Source organism: Condylostylus longicornis, unplaced genomic scaffold, assembly GCF_029603195.1.
Source record: "Condylostylus longicornis isolate FDR11 unplaced genomic scaffold, ASM2960319v2 ptg000040l, whole genome shotgun sequence".
NCBI classification, from domain to species: Eukaryota; Metazoa; Arthropoda; class Insecta; order Diptera; family Dolichopodidae; genus Condylostylus; species Condylostylus longicornis.
Window position 1 is genome coordinate 5,854,471 of NW_026578009.1, and position 22,724 is coordinate 5,877,194.

At 24.3% G+C, this 22,724-nt stretch overlaps 1 protein-coding gene across 5 annotated transcripts in view; it reads right to left on the bottom strand.

Moving 5' to 3' along the window:
- LOC129609621 (E3 ubiquitin-protein ligase TRIP12) overlaps positions 1–22,724 on the bottom strand; it is a 50,832-nt gene that overhangs the window by 23,424 nt on the left and 4,684 nt on the right. Inside the window, exon 1 of one of the 5 annotated variants that reach the window (XM_055521659.1) lies at positions 3,432–3,595. The exons of the other annotated variants lie outside the window; for them this stretch is intronic. The gene's annotated coding sequence lies outside the window, so the exon portion shown is untranslated. Of the gene's footprint in view, positions 1–3,431; positions 3,596–22,724 lie in introns of those variants that run through there. 5 annotated transcript variants of the gene reach the window in all.

A 22,724-nucleotide genomic window follows, 5' to 3' on the forward strand; every position in this document is an offset into this window, starting at 1 on the left:
TATTGTTTTTTCAATAGCATAAATTTTGTTTTTGACATTTTATGGTTCGCACAATACCTAGTATTCATACAAATTATGCCTGTTTAACTTCTTTCCATTGTAATATACATATGTATGTACTTATGTATTTGTTTATATCAAAGGTAAGTATTTAGCAAACTTTTAATTTTTATTTTAAAAATATTCAGAAATTTCAATTTTAAAATCATTTGGTTTATGAAAACATTCTTGGTGGTGACTTAAACAAATCACATTGTACCCAAATACTACCATTATGAGCCATTATAATTCTATTTAATTTATCGTAAATGATACGTGTATTTACATAAGTATATTAAAAACCTGATATAATAACTGTTCGGAATTGAAGATTAATTTTGCCCCTGTTTATACGTTTAATCACTATCTCGAGAGTAAGTCTTATGTATGTATAACCTATAAGCTTTTGTTGAATCGAACTTCGATTTCTGCTTCACGTTGCCTTACGATAATCTAATCCGTTGTAGTTGTTTACTTGTGAATTTCCATTTTAGTTGCTTACATAATCTAATCCATTTTAGTTGCTCGCTTTGAAAATATTTCTTTCACTTAGAGTAATTTCCGATATTGTTTTCGTTCATAAACTAGTTCTTGGGGTTATGATGCTCTGTCATAGCTAAATGGTTCTGATACGAATTATACGATAGATATAGGTCACTAGCGAAAATCTTACATTCTATAATTTCTAACTCTTTCTTTTTTAGTTTTATTTTAAAAATTAGCTTTTATCACTAATTTTCATTCATAGTTTCTAGATAGTTTTTTCTAAGCATTTATATATGTATGTATCGGTGTTTTTGATAATTCAATTCTAACTTAGCGCTAAATGTGTAGTATGTTTGAAAATAAAGTACTGCTCCTGCTGTCAAAAAAATGTGTTTGATAATGTAGTACTATTTTTGCAGTTTGTCTTTATAACTACAATGGCATGTTAAGATTTTTAAAATTGTCGGATTTAGAGGATTTATTCTATAAAACATTTATTACTACTAATTCCCTTAGATTCTTAAGAAAGTCTTGCTAAGATATAATTTTGTAAATGATAGTCACATTTTAGCTCTGAGCGAATTATCTTATTTATAATAAAGTCAAAAAGCGAATTTATAACTTTATTTATTTTTCAGATTCAATACCATGGTTTAATCGATGGAGATAATAAAAAACAAATTGATTAATAGAAATATTTTAAAATACTAAATGTACCAAAAATTTAAAAAACTAATTATAAAATTTATTGGCGTGGAAAATGTTAGTCAACATTAGTGAAAACTAGTACTGTTATAAATAGTATTTTAAATTTAATTCAATTTAAGATGGAATTAAATTCAATTCAATTTAAGATGAAAATTCAATTTACAATGGAAATTTATATTTGTACTCAAATAGATTTTAAAAATTAGGCGGAACAGTATTAATCAGCATACTAGTAAATAAATTCCAAATTTTTAAATTATTGTCCATTAAAATCAAAAATTTAATATTGTTAACTACGCATTACATAATACAAAAAAAATTATTAAAAGCATTTACACGTTTAATTTTCAATTTTGCTATGCGTAAATACACGCACATAGTATTGAGTACATCCCTATATAAAATGAGTTATATATACGTATGTATGTCTAACAAATACAAAACATTTACTTAATCTATATGAAATTATTATTTAGGTACCTACCAAATGTAGGAACTAAATAATCATTTACATAAGATATTTTCATCTCCGAAACACATTTGAAATTCATATACATATGTACATGTGTAAGTACATACATACATATATAAATTTAATACCTATTTTAAGTGAAACTTTAAAATTTAAATGTTGAGAAAAAAATTAAAATATATTTTTGACGAAAAATGTGTATTAGAATTGATTGAGGTGGCGTTTAAATTTAAAAATTATTCAAATTTAAATATGATTTTCTTGAGTGATTCCATTATGATTAATTTTTTTTTTGTTTAAATTATAAAAAGCTTTCAAATTATTTGAATTATGGTTAAATTGCCTTTAAAGTAATAAAAAAAACGAAAAAAAATAAGTAAGCATAGTTAGTTGACTGTCCTAACCTAGTGATACCTGAAGCCCTACTACGTAATTCGATTTTCGTATTTGCAAAAATGGAAAGGTAGTATTATCGATTGACACTACTTTATCATTTTTCCGAATACGAAAATCGTTTTAATGAAAATCGAATTATATAGAAAGGCCCCAGTACAAATAAATGATTCATGCCACCTATTGTTAAATGGCGAAGTTTTTGATAATGACATATTTCAACTTGAACTTTGACATTGCAGCTTGAATATTTTCTAAAACATGATTTAATAATGTTATTCAATAAAAAATACAAAATAATAGCTTATTTTGACTTTCACATATGAAAATTTTAATCTTTTCAGTGCTCCCTCCAATAGTTTCTATTTAATTGTATGACAGCCACCTTAAGGATTCATAATATCAGCATGGTTGTTTAATTTTCAGTTCGGTTGTTTAAGTGGATTTTAAGATACAGTAAAATAACTTGTTACATGGCGGCTACCATAACGATTCGTGTAGTCTCAACTACTGCTACAAAAAATAATAGCCCTATTTATCATACTCCTTTGTCCTAAATAATTACGATATTTATTTTTACAAAATTTCAATTCTATAACTTTACGAGTAAATAGTTTTATAAAATTAAATAGGGTTCTACTAATTACAACAATCATTTAAATAATTATTTGATAAATTTAGCTCAATAGTTTTTCGATTCATCGCTTACACAGATGGGCAGACATGGTTAAATCAACTCAGAGTAACGACTTATATTATATAAATATGTAAATTTACATATGTAAATAAAATAAATTTAGCGATACAAATGTTCTTAAAACGATTTATGTTTATATGCAATACCAAGTCGTCAGAATTTTTTTTGTCTACCTCTATACAAACATTCATTTATATTCTGTTAGTCCCATCACTTAAGGAGATGGGGTATCATTAAAAAGTATTTTGGTTTTCAACTAACAACTCATTAATACTCTATATGTTACTTTATATTGTTTAAAATATAATAATTTAATAATATTTAAGCAAATAATATAAAATCAATGTAAAATATTATATTTAAATGAATTACTCGTAGTTTAAATACACCCCACAACATAAAAATTATGTATATTTATAATAAAATTTAAAAAAAAAAACAAATTTGTCTAGATTTAAAATTACTTCCACTAAATTCAATTTAATATATTTCTACAAATTTTATGTTAACCAATTGAAAAATCTTAGGGAATATGAAAAGTTATTACAGTTCAGTAAGTCTCTTCGTGGGAGTGGATGAAATATAAAAAAATTTATTTTTTTTTGTATAATGCAGTGTTTCTGTAAAATTTCTTACATATGAAAAAAAAAACAGATGATATTGATCTTTGATCAGCCATTTTCCAAAATATTTTTCTGTCTGTCTGTTTCCATATTTTTTTTCTTTTAAATATTTAGATAGAATAGTTACAATTTTTCTTTATGTAAAATAAAACTGAATAAAAAAAATTCACAGATTATTTTTCATTTTATTTTTTTTTTTTACTTTTTATCTTTTTGTTCTTAAAAACAAAATATGTCTGACATTCTGACTGAACAGCGATATGAAAATTTTATCAGAAAACTTAGTTTTATTAAAAATAAATTATAAATGTTCTCTCAGTGATAAAATATTCTATTTAATATTTTCCAATTAAATATTTTATTTTATGCAAAGATTTTTTAAAATTTTAATAAAATTCACAGTTTAAAAATACTTTTTTTTTTTGTAGTACCTATTTCTAACACACTACTCAATTATTTTTTAATTGCAACATCATTTTCTCGATAAAAAAATATATATAATCTAAATTATGTACATATTTAAAAAACATTTTTATATTTATTAATTTAAAATTATTTGAATAAATAATTTAAATTAAGTTTTTAAGAAAAAAATATCAATCATTTTTCCGTATAATTCTTTCCATTACTTTTAAATACATTCAAATACTGAAAATCATATGTTTTAGAACTAAAAATTAAGAATAATGAAAAAAAAATTAATGAAAAATAACAACAAATTTTCATCGCCTTCATATGTTTCTCTCTTTTGTATTCAATAATTTCCCAAATCTTTGAATGTAATTTTCATAACCATGTGTAAATGAATAAGAAATGTATCCATAAAAAATTGAATAAGTGTGAGAAAGTGTGATAATGTACGTGTTAGTGTTATTAATATATATTTCAATTTAAGTAAACAATATACATATATCTTATATAAATCATGTATAGAAGTATATGCAAAATACATACAAATTAAGATATTTTTATTTGTTTTCTAGTCAGGCATATTAAATATAATCCAAACATATGTGTATATGCATGAAGATAAAACGCATTAAAAATAAACGAATTTAAATGATGATAAAATTAGTGAAGAGCATAATATAAAATTCTCAAAATATTTTCAGAATAAATATCGATTATTGTTCCATATATAGTAGTTAGTACATATATATAGCATAATATTTATATACATATGTACATATTATACATGCATGTATGTATGTACACCCATATTATCAAAATATCATTCATATTAATTTATTTATTTTTTAAAATCTAGATGATAACAAAAAAAAGTTATCTACAACAGCACATTTTCTTTTTCAACAAAGAAAGAAAAGATTACAATACACATACTTGTACAATGTAATTCCTTCCACCAATTCTTTTTGAATTTGAATTATATATATACATATACCATCGCATTAATTGTACGTAATAATTTGTACGTATATACATACAAAATTTTCACACAAATACGAAAAATTTAAACACACAAGCAAAACGAAGCAAAATTTAAGTAATTACACGACGTGACGAAAATTGTACCTCGTCGCGATTCTAATGAATGTTATTTTTTGGAGAACAAAGCAATATTAAAAGTTGAACAAATTGAAAAAAAAATGTTATGGATTCTTCATTTTTTTACTATTTTATTTAAAATACTAAAAACTCCGCAATATTTTATTATTTATTTATTTAATTTTTATATTTTATTACTTAATTATTTAAAATTGACTTTAAAAATAAATTTGGAGACATTCAGTGCGTTTCTTTTAGTATATCTAAATTTAAAAAATAAAGAAGTATAATTAAATTACATAAAAAAAGGAAACTCACAATTCTACTTTTTTGCGTTTTATTTAGCAGACAAAGATAAAACGGATTCGATAAGAAAATTTTGTAAGCAATTTCAAAATTGTTGAATACTCTAAAAAAATTTATTAATTTGTGTTAACTAGCAAATTGCTAAATAATAATATTATTTTATGAAAATAATTTTATTTATCTATTATCTTATTTTTTTATAAATTTTTTCATGAATTTTCATACATTATAACATAAACCAAAAAATTTAAATTAATTTTAAAAATAAAAAAATTATAAAACACTGAATAAATTGTAGGTAATGAGAAAAAAAAACGTTTTTACTCTCAAAGTAGTTGTGGACATTTCTAAAACGATCTCATTTCTGGAAAATTTTTGAAATACACGAATGTAATAAATAATCTATAAATTTAAATAGCCCAATATTCTTTTATTGGGTGATTATAAAAGTGGTTTTGCATTTAAAAATATTAAAGCTCATGGAAAGAAATGGCTGCTACTGCTTCTCAATTGTTTTCTCAGGAAGATGAGTTAAGGTAAGTTAGGGCGTTGGAAAGGGGAGGCACTACGCCCAACAGATGGCCCATCGGCATCCCTCTACAGCACACCCATCTCCCTAAATCCAGATCACAAACTGGTGCCTTCGAGAGCTCTTCAAAACCCACCAACAGATATCCTCCCAAAAAGCGTACCCTTCTCCGTATCAGAACGGAGCACTCGCTTTGCACGTGATACACATCCTCTACCACTCCGATGTCTTGGCATCATCTGTGCCAAGTTAAAATACCTACCAGAATATTAAGTTCCCCCTTGTTTAATGCCAGCAGCCCCCGCGTACTTACACTGCTCTTTTCCGATCACAGAGCCCTTGTCGTTGCACAAGTCCGCCCGCCATACCAAAGCAAGTTTTCTCTTCTTCTAGTTTCCTCATCTATAATATTTTTCAACTCCACTAAGGACGGAAACACCGACCAGTCCATTATCGCAGTGTCGGCAGCCGCCCTCAATTTGGTTAGTCCGTCGACCGTTCCCTTCGACATTACTATGCGCCGAAACCCAGCATAATGTCACCTTACATAGCCCCACATAAAAGGCGATGAAAATTTGTTATTTTACATTATTTTTTTTCATTATTCTTAATTTTTAGTTATAAAACATATGATTTTCAGTATTTGAATTTATTTAAAAGTAATGGAAAGGATTATGAGTATAGGTTAGTGTAATTAATGGCGCGTATGCCTTGAGTTTTATAGGAATATGGTCATCAGAGTTTTATATATCCCCTTGAATGGAACGCAAACATTTAAATAACTCAGAACGCTTAAAAGTTTGAACACGTATGTATGTTTTTTGTCTTGTTCACTTGGGACTTTAGAGTCAAGCATCAGTTTTTTTATGTATGTACCTACATATGTATGTTAACTAAATTATTTTTAGTCGGTATTCCATATAAAAGGTAGAATCAAAAGTATTTAATTAGGATTCGAAACAACTTTATTTTTTAATCATAGTTCTGGTACAAAACATGTTTTTGCTTTAGGGTTTCAAACAAAAAAAATTTATGTATTGTACATAATTTATATGAAGTACACAATCTTTATTTAAAAATAAAGTTAGATACACGTAATTATATGAAGGTGACTGTGTTTACTCATACATCCATATAAATTTAGAAGATACAAGACCACACTACTACATGCAAAATATTATGCTAAAATAAAAGTATAAAATTAAATCAATAATAAAAGTGCAAACTAGTTTTCAGTAAACTTTGTTTTTGCTCGATAATACATATATGCGTAAATATGTACATATATTAAATTTATACATGTAAGTTTTTGTTTTTAGTACAATTTTTGAAATTAAAAATATGTATAAATAATAAAATAGCAAAAATATTAAAATAATAAAAAAAAACACGAGGAAAATCTTTGTACAAAAAAGATTTATTGAAATTAATATTGGTATTGCTATTTGTTTTGTTTGCATGTATGGATTTATGGCAATATTCGAATAATTTTTGTATTTTATAATTTATATACAACACAGTATCACACAAGCATTTACACAAGCTGTAGAGTGTAACAATCATTTTAAATGCTTACCAGCTAATTCAAACTGTTGTGATAAAAATTATAATAAAAGTCAGAAAAAATCATGATTTAATGCGCATACTGTCTTATTTACACAAATCTTATAAAAAAATTTCTATACAAACAAAGAATATTTATGAACGTGTTATAACACATGCAAAAACCTGAAAATATATAACGTAAAATCGAAATAACACTGTAAAACAAGGTAAATCAGCTGTTCTTTTCTTGTTTTTTCCTAATTTTTCATTGAGTAAAAGAGAGACAAAACAACGTAATTCAAATAGTTATCTGTTTCGTATATTTCACGAAAATAAAATTATGTACATGAGAATGGTATTCTGTCATACACATATTAAAATATATGTATTGTTGTGTTCTTTCAATTATTCTTTTCAAATTCAAACAAAGAAAAATATTGTTCAAGTGTTAAGTGTGTTTGTGTTTTTTTTTCACAAAGCAGTAATAATCAAAATCTGGGCATTATTTTTTTTCTTCTCATTTTTTCGTTTGAAAATTCGAACTTTTATTTATGTTTCCTATATAAAATAAGCCTTTTATAATTTCAACTATATTAGGCGAAGATAATAGACCTTTTTGGTTCTCAGTATGTCCCGACATTTTCTTTTTGCCTGATTAATATGGATGTACATAAGTACATATGTATTGTATCTATGTATCAAATTATCCACAAAGATGTTTATGTTTTCATCCAAAAATATAATTAACATATACAAATGCAAACACATTTTCTTAAAATCAAACTAAAAGTTTTTTCTTGCTTGTACCAGAGGGGTACGAACCTGACTATTAAGCCCCTCGTGCTTCTTCTTTTTTGGTTTTTTTTTTTTAAATGTTATTTTATAAAATGTATTATGTTATTTTTAATTTGGCAGATAAGTAGTTAGATACACATTAATTATTATTCTAAATGCATACAAAAATACGAGTATTATGTTTATATCTATGATTAACTTATAATTTTTGCACACATAAACATACATATTATAATAAAGGAGTTCATGTGGTAAAAATGTTTAAAGCTTTAAATTTAAAAATCCAAAAACAATACAACACATTATGTATATATTTATATATATATTTGTAAAGTTCTTATAAAGAAATATTAAATTTATATTTTATTTCCTCGAAGTCCAAATCAAATAAATTCAAGTTGGCTTACTAATGAAAACTAAAGCTATAAGTAGTTATAATATTTAATTATATTTGCAATTTAGACAATATCAAAGTAATTTTAACAAAGTTGTTTATCTAATAAAGCTGGAAGTTCAACAATAATTTAATATACTTATTTTCCAATTTACTTAACTTACTTTAAAACTAAAAATTATATCGAATAATTTGAGATGATTTCGTCAAATTTTATAAAATAAAACAAAAACAACTGCTTGAAGCAGAATGTTCCGTGTCAGGGTGATATTAAACATCAAGTTTGAAAATTAGTACAGCTATAATAAGTTAAAAATAAGTGAAAAAAAAATTTAAAATTAACCTTTGAAGGTATCCATATTTTGATTCTTTGAAAAGAATACGCCTGTTCATAATCGCAGTATATCACGATAAATAGTAAAAATTGCGTTTTATTATGATTTTGCAGCAGTTAAATTCTGCAAAATAATAATATAGTTTATGAAAATTTCTATATTATAATAAAGTTTATGAATAGGACAGCATGTTGCATCAAAATAAATATGTGATATGTATATGTACATGTGTATTTACACGAATATGCATTTCTATAATTGCATAAATGTTTGACACATTTGCAAGATATTTATTTGAAAAGATCTAAAAAATTATTGTAAAAAAAAATGCAATAAGATGAGTAACAAATTATTTACGAAAAATATTATTACGTATAAGTATATACATATATATATGTATGGATGTAGATATTTTTTTATTTTAAATTGCAACCATAATTGAAATTTTGTTAAAGATATTATGCACCTTATATGTGAACGTCAATGCAATGTATGTACAAAGCACACATAATTATTCATTTAATAAAAAAAACTAACCGTACTTAATTAAAAAAAGCAAACTTTTCCTTTTTTTTTTTCATTTGTTCACCCTGACACACAAATATGTATATATGTACATATATAAATTTGTATATACAAGCATAAATGGAGTCGAATTTACTTACTATGTAAGCATTATAAAGACATTAATTTTTTCTAATAAAATAACTAACTTAAAAACTTTATTTTAATATTTTATAAAAGAAATAAAATGATTTTTATAACAAGTCTTAAGTCTTCTTGGTTCTTATCATCAAAAAATGGTTTTATTTTTGATTTGTACTTAAAATACATTCAAATTCACACAGATGCAACAATAGAAAATGTAGATATACTTATGCACATAAATAAAATACTAAGCATGCACTTAAGCATAATTAATTATTGTGTTGTAAAATAAAGTGCTCAATGCGCACATGTTCACAACATACGTGATTATAACGAAAATAATAATAACAAAAAAAAAAAAAGAAACAAAGAAACTAGTTATAATATTATAAGGAAAAAAATCGACCATTATCTGATTTAAATCGTATCGTAAATTCTATAATAAAAATAAAGGTTATTTTTATTATAGAAATTAATCAAACATTCACATGTTGAAAAATGTGTGAATTTGTATATTGAAAACTATCGGCTTTGCAATTTCTTTCCTAATACGTGGTCGCGGTGCACTGTTGTCCCCGTTGCACAAATATCGGCAATCGGTATCATTCAAATTTTTACAGTTATTAGACTAAATTTTTAGTCTACATATTTTAAAAAATCGAATTTTGTTTTAAACATCTCTACTTTATGTCATTCGAATTCCCTGAAGAATTTGTCAGTAAATTCCCTGAAAAGTTTGTCAGTCTGGCGAGGAACTCACCTTATATATGAAATTTTAAGAAATTAGATAGATTAGTTTCTTATTTATGGTAAAAAATGTAAAATCGATCCATAGTGAAAATAACTTTCTGATATTCCCGGAAAATTTATTTGTTCATTGTTTTAACGCTCTATAAGTAAATATTAAAAAAATCGGTTAATTATTTATCGACATATGCGTAAAAAATAAGTTTGGCCCATAGTAAAAGATCAATTGCTGACAACTGATTTCATCGAAAAGCTAGGCTTGTTGTCATATGAAGCTTATATAAAAAGTTTCAAGTATTGAATACTTTCTTAGGAATGATCGAAAATGTAAAATCGGTGTATACTAAAGCTCCAGTTCGCGAAATCTGACATATATCAAAAGTTTTTGATTAGATCTGTAAGTTAGTCAGAGTCAACTCAGATATAAACTTTAATCAAAATAGGCAGACCAAAAATTGAGAGTTCATGTTTCTTTTCCATGGAAACGGGCATTTCGATCCATAACTCTACATTTTGTGCCAATACATAATCTTACATCCCTTATTTTATGCAAGGATTTGCTCATATACCGCAAGATACCGTTCAAATTAGAATATCATACTACGGCATATACATAGGTACATGAACACTTCAAATATGTTAATGGAATCCAACGCAGCTAATATTAAATACAAAAAATGTAATTAAATAAAGATAAGAAAACATTGAAGGGAACACTAATAATTTGTGATATTTTTTTTATTGAATTGAAAATGTTGTGTGTTAACAAGTTCCGTTAACAAATTAATTGATATTACAAGTAAAAGTTGCAAATATTATCAATTATTTTTCAAAACTTTATTTTATTCTAAATGTATAGAGATATATCGTTGCCGATGACATAACTTGCTAATTTGTACATTGCACGTTAATTGAAAATTCTTATATTTAAAAATAAATCAAATTTTTGTAATTAATTTTCTTCTTCTTACTTTCTTTGCCTACGTTTACTAGGTTGATCGATGCTGCAGCATCAATTATTTTGAAGAAATAAATTGTTTTGAAAAAAAATTAAAATTATTTCAAATTTATTTGACCATTTATACCATAAAAATGAAGCACGATAAGCGCTTATTCGTTTTCGTAACTTTAGTTCTAATCAGACTACCTAACTCGTATTTGTTTTATGAATATTATAACCAAGATTGCTATAATATTAATTGTTATTTGATATAGTATCCATGTAAAACTTTAATTCGAAATTAGTCCTGACAACTGATTAGTTCAACAGTCATATGAAAAACATTAAAATAAATATAATTTTGTTTTTCAATAAATAATGTTAAAAAAAGTAAAATGCAAACAAAAACGACTGCCTGATTTCAATACCCAACATTTACATTCATCCTTAACTACAGACTTACATTTGCCTATTAAAATTAAAACAGAGACGTGCGAAATTAACATAAGTATATACATAAATATGTATGAAATAATGTAGGAAGAATGTGATAAGAAGTATTTTTGTTTCAACTGAACGAAAAGATAAACTTTTAAAAATAAACATTTTATTATTTCACTGTTTATAAAAAAAGTAAAAGAAATAAAAGAAAAACCAGAAAGAGAACATAGCAATTCTTGATTTAACAAGAAAAAAAATTAAAACAGAAAATTTTTTTTTGTTCTTATCTCCTACACATTTGAAAGGAAATGAATATGTATGAAAAACTTGTCTAAACTTGTTAAAAATGCCAGAACCAAACTTATTCTGCGTGTAAAGTTTGAAGAACAACAAAAAAAAAAATAAAATGACTGTGGTAAGAACTTATTAAGTCTGTTTGAAAAGCTCAATTTAATCAAAATACTTGTTTACCGTTCGCCTTCCATTTAATAAAAAATCATTAGTTATGCAACTTTTTTTTAATAGCACCTGATAAATGTAATAAACATGCAAACGTGATTTTTGTTCAAATTGTTATAAAACGTCATAAAACTTAAATATTAATATTTAAACTCCTAGATCAAAATTATAACTTAGTTTTCAAGCTGGCAAAACTTTTCTAACCATATTTCTAGGCATTTAAAAAAAATAATTTGAAAAAGTGAAAGTCTGGATTGGATTAGAAAAATTTTAGAACCAACGCCGTTTGTCTATTTAAATACAAACTAAATAATTAATATAAACTATTTTTCACTTGCACAATTGCTTTTTTTTTGTTGTAAACCGCATTTATACAATATTATAATAAAGCATACATTTCAGTTTTAAGTTAACTTCCAATAAATTAAAGGTCTATTCCTACTGGGGTGCATCTAATTTAATAATATATAATTTTTTCACAACGGTCAATAAAAAATTGTCGTTAATTTTAGGGCAAAACGTTGAACAATTTGCATTTATATAAGAAGTAAATAAAAATTTTTGAGGGTATGTACATATAAACCAACTTCACAAAGAAAAACTTTAATATCTCTGTGATATATTCTATTGCATTTGCTTAAAGTAATTCTAAATCATTAAAATTAAATTAGAAAATTTGAAAGATTGTTTTTTAATATAAAAGATTTCTTTGTGTGTAAACTTTAACTTAAAATACTGAAATTCATTTTTGATTTTATAAAATAAATTAAATTTAAAAGTAAAATTCGCATAAATGTGTTAATCTAAATAATAAGTAAGGCTTTGTTAAAGTATTTTAACTAAATTATATTTGAAATACTAAATCTACATTTCGTAACTTCATGTAAGTGAAACATTTTTTTCGTGATTGTTAGTAAATAACTTACTAAAAAAAATTCACACCTTTCAACGAGGTGTAAATTTTACTATAGAGGTGTTAAAAAAAATCATAAGTTAGACCGAATCTTTTCACCATATTGATAATCATAAAATCTGTTTTATTTTATTATGCAAGGAAATAAGAGAACATATTATTTGTATCATCTACATAATATATACATGTGTATACAACAAATAGCACTTGCATATTATATGCATATGCATGCGTACTGTACGTACGAATATAATTATCAATATTATTCTTCTGGTCTCCCTATATTTTACCAAATATTTGTTGTAGTACAAGAGAAGTTTGTAATGCATTTTAAATTTTAATTAAAATTTTAAAAAACTATGTTAATTGGAATAGCTAAAATTAAGAATACTTAAGTAGTTAAATTTTAATGTTCTATTTCATGCACACTCTACTGTATATAAAGGACTGTCAAATTTCTCTCTTTGGAAAAAGAAAACAAATAATAAAAGAAAAAAATTTATCTGTGAAATTAGTAACTTCATTTACTAATTTCAACTATTCGTTTGCCATTAAGCTAGCAATAAAAATAAATTAGTATGGTGTACTTAAATCTTGTCAATCTGACATTACCCTCTCGTCTCTTTATATAATGCGGACTTAACACAGAAATTTTCAAAAAATTTAATAAAGAAACAAGACCTTGGGATTCATATAGTAGTTCTAAAAAATAAAATAAAATAAAAAAAGACAAAGCAAATTTTTTTTTTCAATTTTAACGTAACCATTATTTAACAATTTATATAATTATGTAAATATTTTTATTGAAATATGTACAAACTAAAATACTTCACAAAGATTTCGTAACGTAATTCTATATTTTTAGTTACTTCGTTAAATTAATCAGTAAAATAAATTTACAAAATTTGTATGTATAACAAATATTATATTTATTTATTTCTTTCTCTTGACATGAATTTTTCGACGTTGATATAACATTTGTGGTCTAACTATTGCATATATAATAATATTTAAAGATAAGTAAGTATAATACATAAGAATGTGTGATATTTAAAACCACGTAAGTATAATATGATATTTTAAAAAATTATTATAAATATACAATAAGTATGTATATATTAATTACAAGCATATACGAATATATTCACACATATAAATATATTGGATTAATAAAATTTGTGTGGACGTGTATGCATTTTATATTATTAAAATTTATATATCAGACAAAATTTTATTAAAACATTTATTTGTTTAAAAAATATTATTAAAGTAACTTGAATAATAAGGTTATTTTTAAAATAAGCGGAGTAAGATAAGGCAACTCTTATAGCAGTTCATAAAATTTTACAAATACAATATTTAGCCCATGCAAACAATAGTTCGTACATGTACGCTTAGATTTAGCTTACATGTCTGTCCATTTTTACTAGTTTAAGTTCATCAAATAATTCAAACACTTGTTTTACTGAGCTCAGCAAATTGCAAGACCTTTATAATATTGTTCTTATTTAATTTGTATCCTATCGTTATAGTAATTCAGGTAACTACATTGCAAATTCGAATGTAAATTAATCATATTTCAGGAAATATTAAAACTACTGAACAGGACAGATAAATACAAACGTTAAAAATATGACTTTTTAATCAACTATTTAATAGTATCTGTCTACAAACAACCCAGATTCTAACTTCGGGTTAAATTTTTTTCCTAATGCAATTTAAATTTTTGTAAATTTTTTGACAGACAAAATTTGTCGTATTACAATTAAATAACAAGATTGACAACTATTTTATATTCAACCTAACTTGAATTAAAATCAAAAATTATACTGCAGCACTGAAAACAAATTAATTTTTTTTTCAAAATTTTACAATAAACATTAAATAAAATTAACTAAAATTTAATTTGTACGAAATATTAACACAAAAAATCTCAAAGATGTATAAACATAGGTACCTATACGGCATAACAGTTTAAACAAATTATTTACTGTTTTTAAAATACTAAAAATTAATTTGCACTTAACATCAAGTTCAATTTTTGTAAAAATTGATCATAAAGCCTCACCATTTTGGACTCATAACGCCATCTGTGCATATAGGTATTTTTAATTCTTAAGGTTTTATAATTCGCAAATACACACTTCTTATTTTTAAATTTATATTTAATTTTATTTAATAAAAAACTGATCAACTTCCATTATTAACGAACTTAAAAATAACGCATGTATGCATGTATGTGGAAAATATAAAAGCTAAAATAAATTCAAGTTTGAAATACAAAAAAAAATTAATATGTAGGTATAAAAAAATAAATACATGTGCATTTATAATTTGAATGTATCAATATATAAACATATTTACGAATATATGCATATGTATATAATCGTGTGGTCGTGACGTTAACAGTTCTTAGCTTGTAAAAAAAAAATCAGTCTATGAACTTTATTATTCGAATTCTTATGTATAGTGTATATGTATGCATATATATATAATATGTACACAAGAATATGTGCTATAAATGATGTACATGAATCGATATCTCTGTATGCATTACCCTATTAAAATATGAAGAAGTATCCTTCAATGCAGGAGGCAAATGATGAAGATTCATATATAAGTACTTATATTGTAAACATACATACATTTCTATGCCCCCTTAATTTTGGATAAAAAAATATTAAAGTTCGAAAAAATAAAATCAAAAAAAAAAAAAAAAAATTTTAACCTTTTGAAGAACATTGACATGTTTGAACATGAGTTCATATGTACATACATACATACGAATGATTTTTTTATTTTTATTTAAATTCATAAAATATTTAAGTACAAGTTTTTATATAATATGTACATACGTACATACATACATAGAGGTTTAGTAAAAAATGATCGCTTTTGTGAATTATTTTGAAAAATTATTTTTAACAAATACTCAGCTCGTTTTAATTTATTTCAGATCATTTATATTTTATTTTATTAATTTCTTATTTCCTTTAAATCCCTGAATTTTATAATGTTGCCACCCTGAATTTCGAATGAAATGTATTCGAATCCAATCAGATTAAATACATGTAACGTATATCAGTGATTCAATTGAATTTAAAAATAAATTTCTGAACTGAATTTAACAGTCATATAACGACAGAAAGCTGAAACGATTAGAGATAATAAAATTTAAATGATGAGTTTTAATTTTCTCTCTAATAGTAAATAGTTACTCCGCGAAGTCTATCTCAATTTCGCATAAATTCTCTTTTTAATTATACCCTCCATGTAAAATATAAAGTCCATGCAGCGCTTTTATTCATAATGGAGCTTATAAAAAAAAAAATTATTACCCAATCCTAATGTAATGGAAATGAAAATCTTTGAATATTTCTAAGAAAAAAATAAATTTTGGGCTCTCACAAGTCACAATATAAAAATTGAAGTGCAATTCTCATTTATATTAACGAAAAAATTACTAATTTCCTATAAATTTTTAAAAGTTTAAAAAAATTAAAACAAAAAAAACAATATAATACACAATTACATACATATGTATGTACGTATATATGCAAAGGGAGAAAGAAAAATTCTCATGACTAGCAGGTGGTATAAAGATTTTTAATTTCTATCCTTTTATAAAACTCTTGCATTCTCTTTGTCTTCTTTAAAAATCACACATATACATAATATATGGACCTAATATTAAAAACAAGGATATTTTCCTTTTCTGAATTTGGTTTTTATTCCTTACATGACATTGCATTTGTATGAAAAGTGTTTGTATGTATGTGATGCTGATGTTCGTATGATTTCATGTACAAATTTATTACGTTTTATTATATTTTCTTTATTTTTTTTTCATTTTCAGTACATGCGTATTTTATAAATATTTTTCCAAAATGAAATGAATTTCATTTTTGTGTTTATCAATGTCATAACATAATGAATTTAATAAAATCGAAAATGAATTTTTACCAAAAATTATTAAATACCAATTTTATATTGTTTTACAAACGTGGGCCCCTATGTCACAAATTAATATAAAGATACAATTCAATTAAACACAATTAATAAGAGTAGATATGAATATTTTTTGAAATTCCAACAATTTGAAGATGGAATATTCAGATGATGGTTTTATATTGAATTTGATAACTTTTAAAGAGTAAGTTTTAAAATTGAAGCAAAAAACAATAGTCTTAAAAAAAATTTGTTCTCAAATCTGCATTTTGCTCCTCCCTTTGATTTTTGAATGTTCCGATCTGTTATAATAATGCCATGGTATTATAAAGTATGTACGTGTATTATGTATACATATGTATGTACTAATGAACATACTACATGTGCATATTTAAATATGTATATTTAAGTACATCTTAAGATGAAAATAAATTAATAATTAGAAAATTTTTATTAATCCACATTATTTGATAAAATCATCATTAAAATCATAAATAAATATTTAATTTAATTTCATTTTGTTGTAAAAAAATTAACCAATCTTTAATGTTATTACAAAGCAGATGGAGTGCATACATAAGTTTACTTTTCCTATCACGACAAATAATTGCTGGGTAACGGTCAAAGCTTTCAATACTATGCGGAAAATTGTTCCAATTTCCGCTTCTATTTTCCACATAAAGTTTTTAGAAGATTAATTGTTTAAGACGGCTTTTAAAATGACCAACCTCTGAAATTCCTCCAAACTCGAGAAGTGTAATTGCAATACGAAAAATGTACCGTAATGTTTTTTGTTTGTCTAGAGGTATTGTATTATTCTGCTTCCGAAGTTTTCAATCCCTGTATAAAAAAACATTGCCATTTAATATCCTAATTTTGATTGGTAAGATAATGAAACAAGAATTGTTTTTGAAACATCAGGACTCGGAAACCGAATTTTTATAAATACAATATAATATATAATAATGATAATATGAAGAATATTATGCAGGAGGTACATGCAATTTGCACGACGCATGTTTATGAAGAAAATATGACCTAAGAAGAAAATATTTGTGATCCCATAGAGTATAAATTTTCTTGTTCATTCAAGATGTAGAATCAAATTCTTTTAGGTATGTCCGCTAGTTGTTATATCACTCATTTGAGAATTTAAAATCAGACGCAAAGAGTTTGACTTTATTCTACATATTATTACTCTATTCTCGTAGATAATATAAATTTAAAATGGAAAAAGTAATATGAAAACTGATACACAATCGAGATTTGATTGAATTTATATTTATTCAAATATGATATTGAACATAAATAATTATTCTAATCTTAACGCTACAATTAAAGAGATAAATTAAAAATATTATACGAATTATATTAATTCGTATAAATTATATTAAGTATTTAATCTAAAAGGACTAAAATTCTGTGCAGAATAATTAAATATTTTTATGAAAATTGTAAATACGAAAACGCTTAACATAAAACGCTAGGAAAAAAAAAAAGGATTTATCACTTATAAATCTAGATATGCTTAATGAATTTAGTTCATTTTTAACATTAAGGATAAGATTTACAAATAATAAGAATGTGTATGTTGTGTTTATTTATACTTATTCGAAATAATACTTATGTAAGTACTCCATTTCCCCCCGTATGTAGTTTCATAATAAAAAATAATACATATTCGAAAAATTATCATAACAAACAGAATTTTTAATTTAATTCTCACATAAAAAAAAATTAGCCAAGAACAAAGTATATTTGTACCATAATTTAACAATAGAAAATTGCCCTTGACTTAAACAACGAACACATTTGCTTTTTCGCATAATGACAAGAATTACCAGATTCAGTGTAATAAAAAATATGCAAATAAAAAGTTTAATTTTATTTCCATAAATTGGATTAGAATATTTTGTATGACCCCAGTTATATTTCTTAATTTGAAAATCTTGATTATTATGTTGTTGTATGTGCACAATCACAGAGACAATATTTTTTCACCAAACTGTCGGTCTGTTTGTATCTCTATTTTGATTAAATTATCTTAAGTATGTAAAAATTGATATAACTAACCTTTGACTAAAATATGAAATACATGCGCTGTACTTTAATTATAAAATAAATTTATATTTCCAAAAATGATTACGAACTTGTTGAAAATACTCAAGCTGCAAAAAAATTTTTTTTTATAAAAATTATCCTGACTTCAATTGTGTAAATATGCCGAAAAAAATTTATTGACGTTCAACAACGTTATGCACCAAATGGGGTAATTGTTTCTTACTAGAATGATAATTGCTAGGTTTTAGTGAGCCAATTGTTAAGGGCGTTAAAAAATAACCCTCCGGTTGAATGTTATCACTGTGTCTTTGGATACTGAACTTAAATAAATTTAGGTAAAGATATAATTGGTGAAAAACACGGAAATATATGGCGAAGAAGGTTGCCATTGTAGGGTTGCGTAGGAACTGTTCACTGAGCCTTAGTTCAGGGCTATCATACTGGTTGTTTGAATGTGTTGTGAGACCAATTCTCAATATTGTGCCTAACATAATGGTCACCGTTGTGTTAATCCAGAAAAACAAAAAAGCTCGATAAAATGCAGATGCTGGTTAGAATGACGGCAGCTCTTATGACGACACAACACAGGGTCGAAGAAATCTTATTTGACTTGAAAATGGCGAATTGGTGAATGATATGGTTTGGATGTCATAAACCTACCAGCCGACTAATCGTTCCCGGTCAAGAAAACAAACAAAACTTATATTCAAATGAAACACCACAATTAGGTCAACGTCTTTCAGTATTCTCACGTTTGTTCAGTATTCTCTCATGCACTATTAAATTCGATATAATTTAAAATAAAGAATTCAGGAAATTTTCCACATACCCCGTCAAGTTCTAATTTTGCTGCGCAAATACGAAATTTAATAAAAATGGTAAACATTTTTATACACGTATAAGCATTCAGTTGAAATCGGAAACCTTTTGATAAATTTTAAAATTGGACAGTATATACTTACTTTTATGTAAATATTTTCAACACCATCTTTTATTTTTTTTTAATATCAAAAATTATTAGATTTCCCAGAATTTATCTACATTTTTTTAAAATTATTTTATAAATAATAATACTAAATTTTTTTTAAAGATTATCACAAAATTTATTAAAGACCAAGTAATAAGATTATATTTGCTTATTTTAGGCTATGATGTCACTGTACGAGTACATATTTTTTTCATATTTTTGCTCACTTCTTCATTTACCTACTCAAAGAACATGTTAGAATTTTGTACAACGAAAACTCAGATTTAAACGACGAAATTTAAAATTTTTTTACAAATGTAATATTAAATGGTTTTATATGCGTACAATTTTTGACATTACAAAAATACAAGCCCTAACCCTAAAAGAACATAACGACTTACAAAACACGGAAAAAAGTTCTAAGGCATTAGAAAATCCAAATTTCATAATTTTAAATTGAACAAAAATATATTTTTAAATAATCAACAAAAATACACAATATATTTACACAAGAAGAATTTCATACACAAGAAAAAATGAAATAAATAGTGTTAGCCAAAGAAATTTTATACATACATAGATCTTCTGGTTTCAAGGGTATTATATTATAAAACTATTTCAAAAATTTTTAATAATTTGCACAGACACGTTTAAATTGTTTATAAACTCTGTTTTTTTAAGAAAATACATTGTATACATAATATTTTTAAGAAAATACGTTAATACTAACGTACGTTTGCCATGACATAATGAAATTTTTAATTAAAACAAATTTATTCTTTAAATATGTTCGTATTTAGAATCGATTATGATAATTAAGTTTAATATTATTTTTTAATAAAAATCGATTTAAATAATCGATTTTTTAATTAAATAATCGATCAAGAAAATAACAAGTTTTAAGGCTTGTACATATGTATTGTAATACAATTATATTACATACGCTATATACACAAGCATACACGTTTTGTAAAAATACAAGCATACACGTTAATCAACAAAAATCGAAATTTATGGCTACTTTATAAATTTTCCTGCTGCTTCTTTTCAATTTTATTATTTATTTTTTTAATTTTAATATTATTTTTGAAACTTTTATGACATTTTATAATTTTATTTATTAAATTATGTGAATAAAACTAATAAGTTATTAAATTTTTTCTTTATTTTCCCTGAATGTGTTGAGAACAAAAAATTAATATTCAAATCTTTCTTTGTTATTATTTTTGGTTTTATAATCAATTTACAAATGTTTAAAAACTGAATAGGTACCTATATGCTTTACATGTGTTCATGTATGTAAATGCTTATTCACAAATTATAGATATGATGTTTATAGAAATGTATAGATATGATATTTATATTTACTAACATGATATAGTGAACAGTAATTACCAATATACATATATGTATGTCTCTAAATTTCGATAAGTTCGTTTGGCGTAAAAACAACAAATGATTGGCGTAAATTGGTACTAATATTACATTGGTAAATATGTAAACATAATTTATATTTTGTATCTTTGCAAAATTTAAAATAAAAAATTTGAAAAAGTTTTAACACAATTTAATTAATTTCTAAAGAAAATTAGTTCAAGATATTAAACACTATATTATATTCTCTTTATTTACTATAGAAATAATAAACAATATGCGAATAATATTTAATAAAAAGTTTTCATGTTTAACACATAAATGGTGGAATTTACTGTTTAAAAAGATCGAGAAACACTGATACTTCTTTCTTTACAATTTTTTTTTTTTCTTGTATATGCTCAAGCTCATGAAACGTACATTTGTATGTTTTTATATCAATAGTTTAATGTATGTACATAACTTCATATGTCATACATATAAATACATATACATAGGCACCTACAATATTTATAATATGTACACATATTATATACTTATGTATATATGATTATTTATTAAAAATATAAATGATTTTTTACAGTTGTCATTTGTATTGTTGAATTTCATTGTTTTTCACTGAATTTATCATTGTTTTTTTTACAGATGATATTGGTGGCTGGCTATTGTAGAACTTTATTGTTGAAATTTAATTTGATATAATAAGTATGCAATTTTCTTTAAGGAAAATATTTCTGTTATATTTAGATTATTTTCTAAAATTTAATTTTTTTTAAGAAATTGTTACCAAAATAACACTATTTTAATATTTTTTTTTTTTAACTTCAGGTTGTATACATAATATAATATAGATTTAACAGATATAGTCCAATAGAAATTTATTTAATAGGAACCTATATACGAAATATAGGTACCTAGATACTTTTGATTTGTATTGCAATTTTTATTACTGTTTTCATTACAGACACGAACTTTTCAACAAGTTCATTATTTTAAATTTCAAACAAGTTAAAGTGAAAAGTAGTTTTTAAGGTATTATTGCTTGGAAACATTTCTAACTCTTTAGATATTCTTGTAACAATTACTTTTGATACCAAAGATATTATAATTTTAAGTTTTCGCTTTAATTTAAATATCTTCTTTCAATATTTGTTTTCACCATTTTCAAAAAAATTCTTGAAACCGCTTTTATTTTATCGAAATTTCACTTTAAATGAAAACAAATGATCTAACACATTATTTATTTTACTTTACCAAACAAAATATTGATTCTTTTCTCTAATTCAATGTGAAAAGTCCCTTTGCAATGAGAAAAGAAATAATAATAAAACAGTTTTGTCAAAATTTATTTACTATGTTGGGCTCTTACAAAGAAATTTAGTTCATGGTGTACAT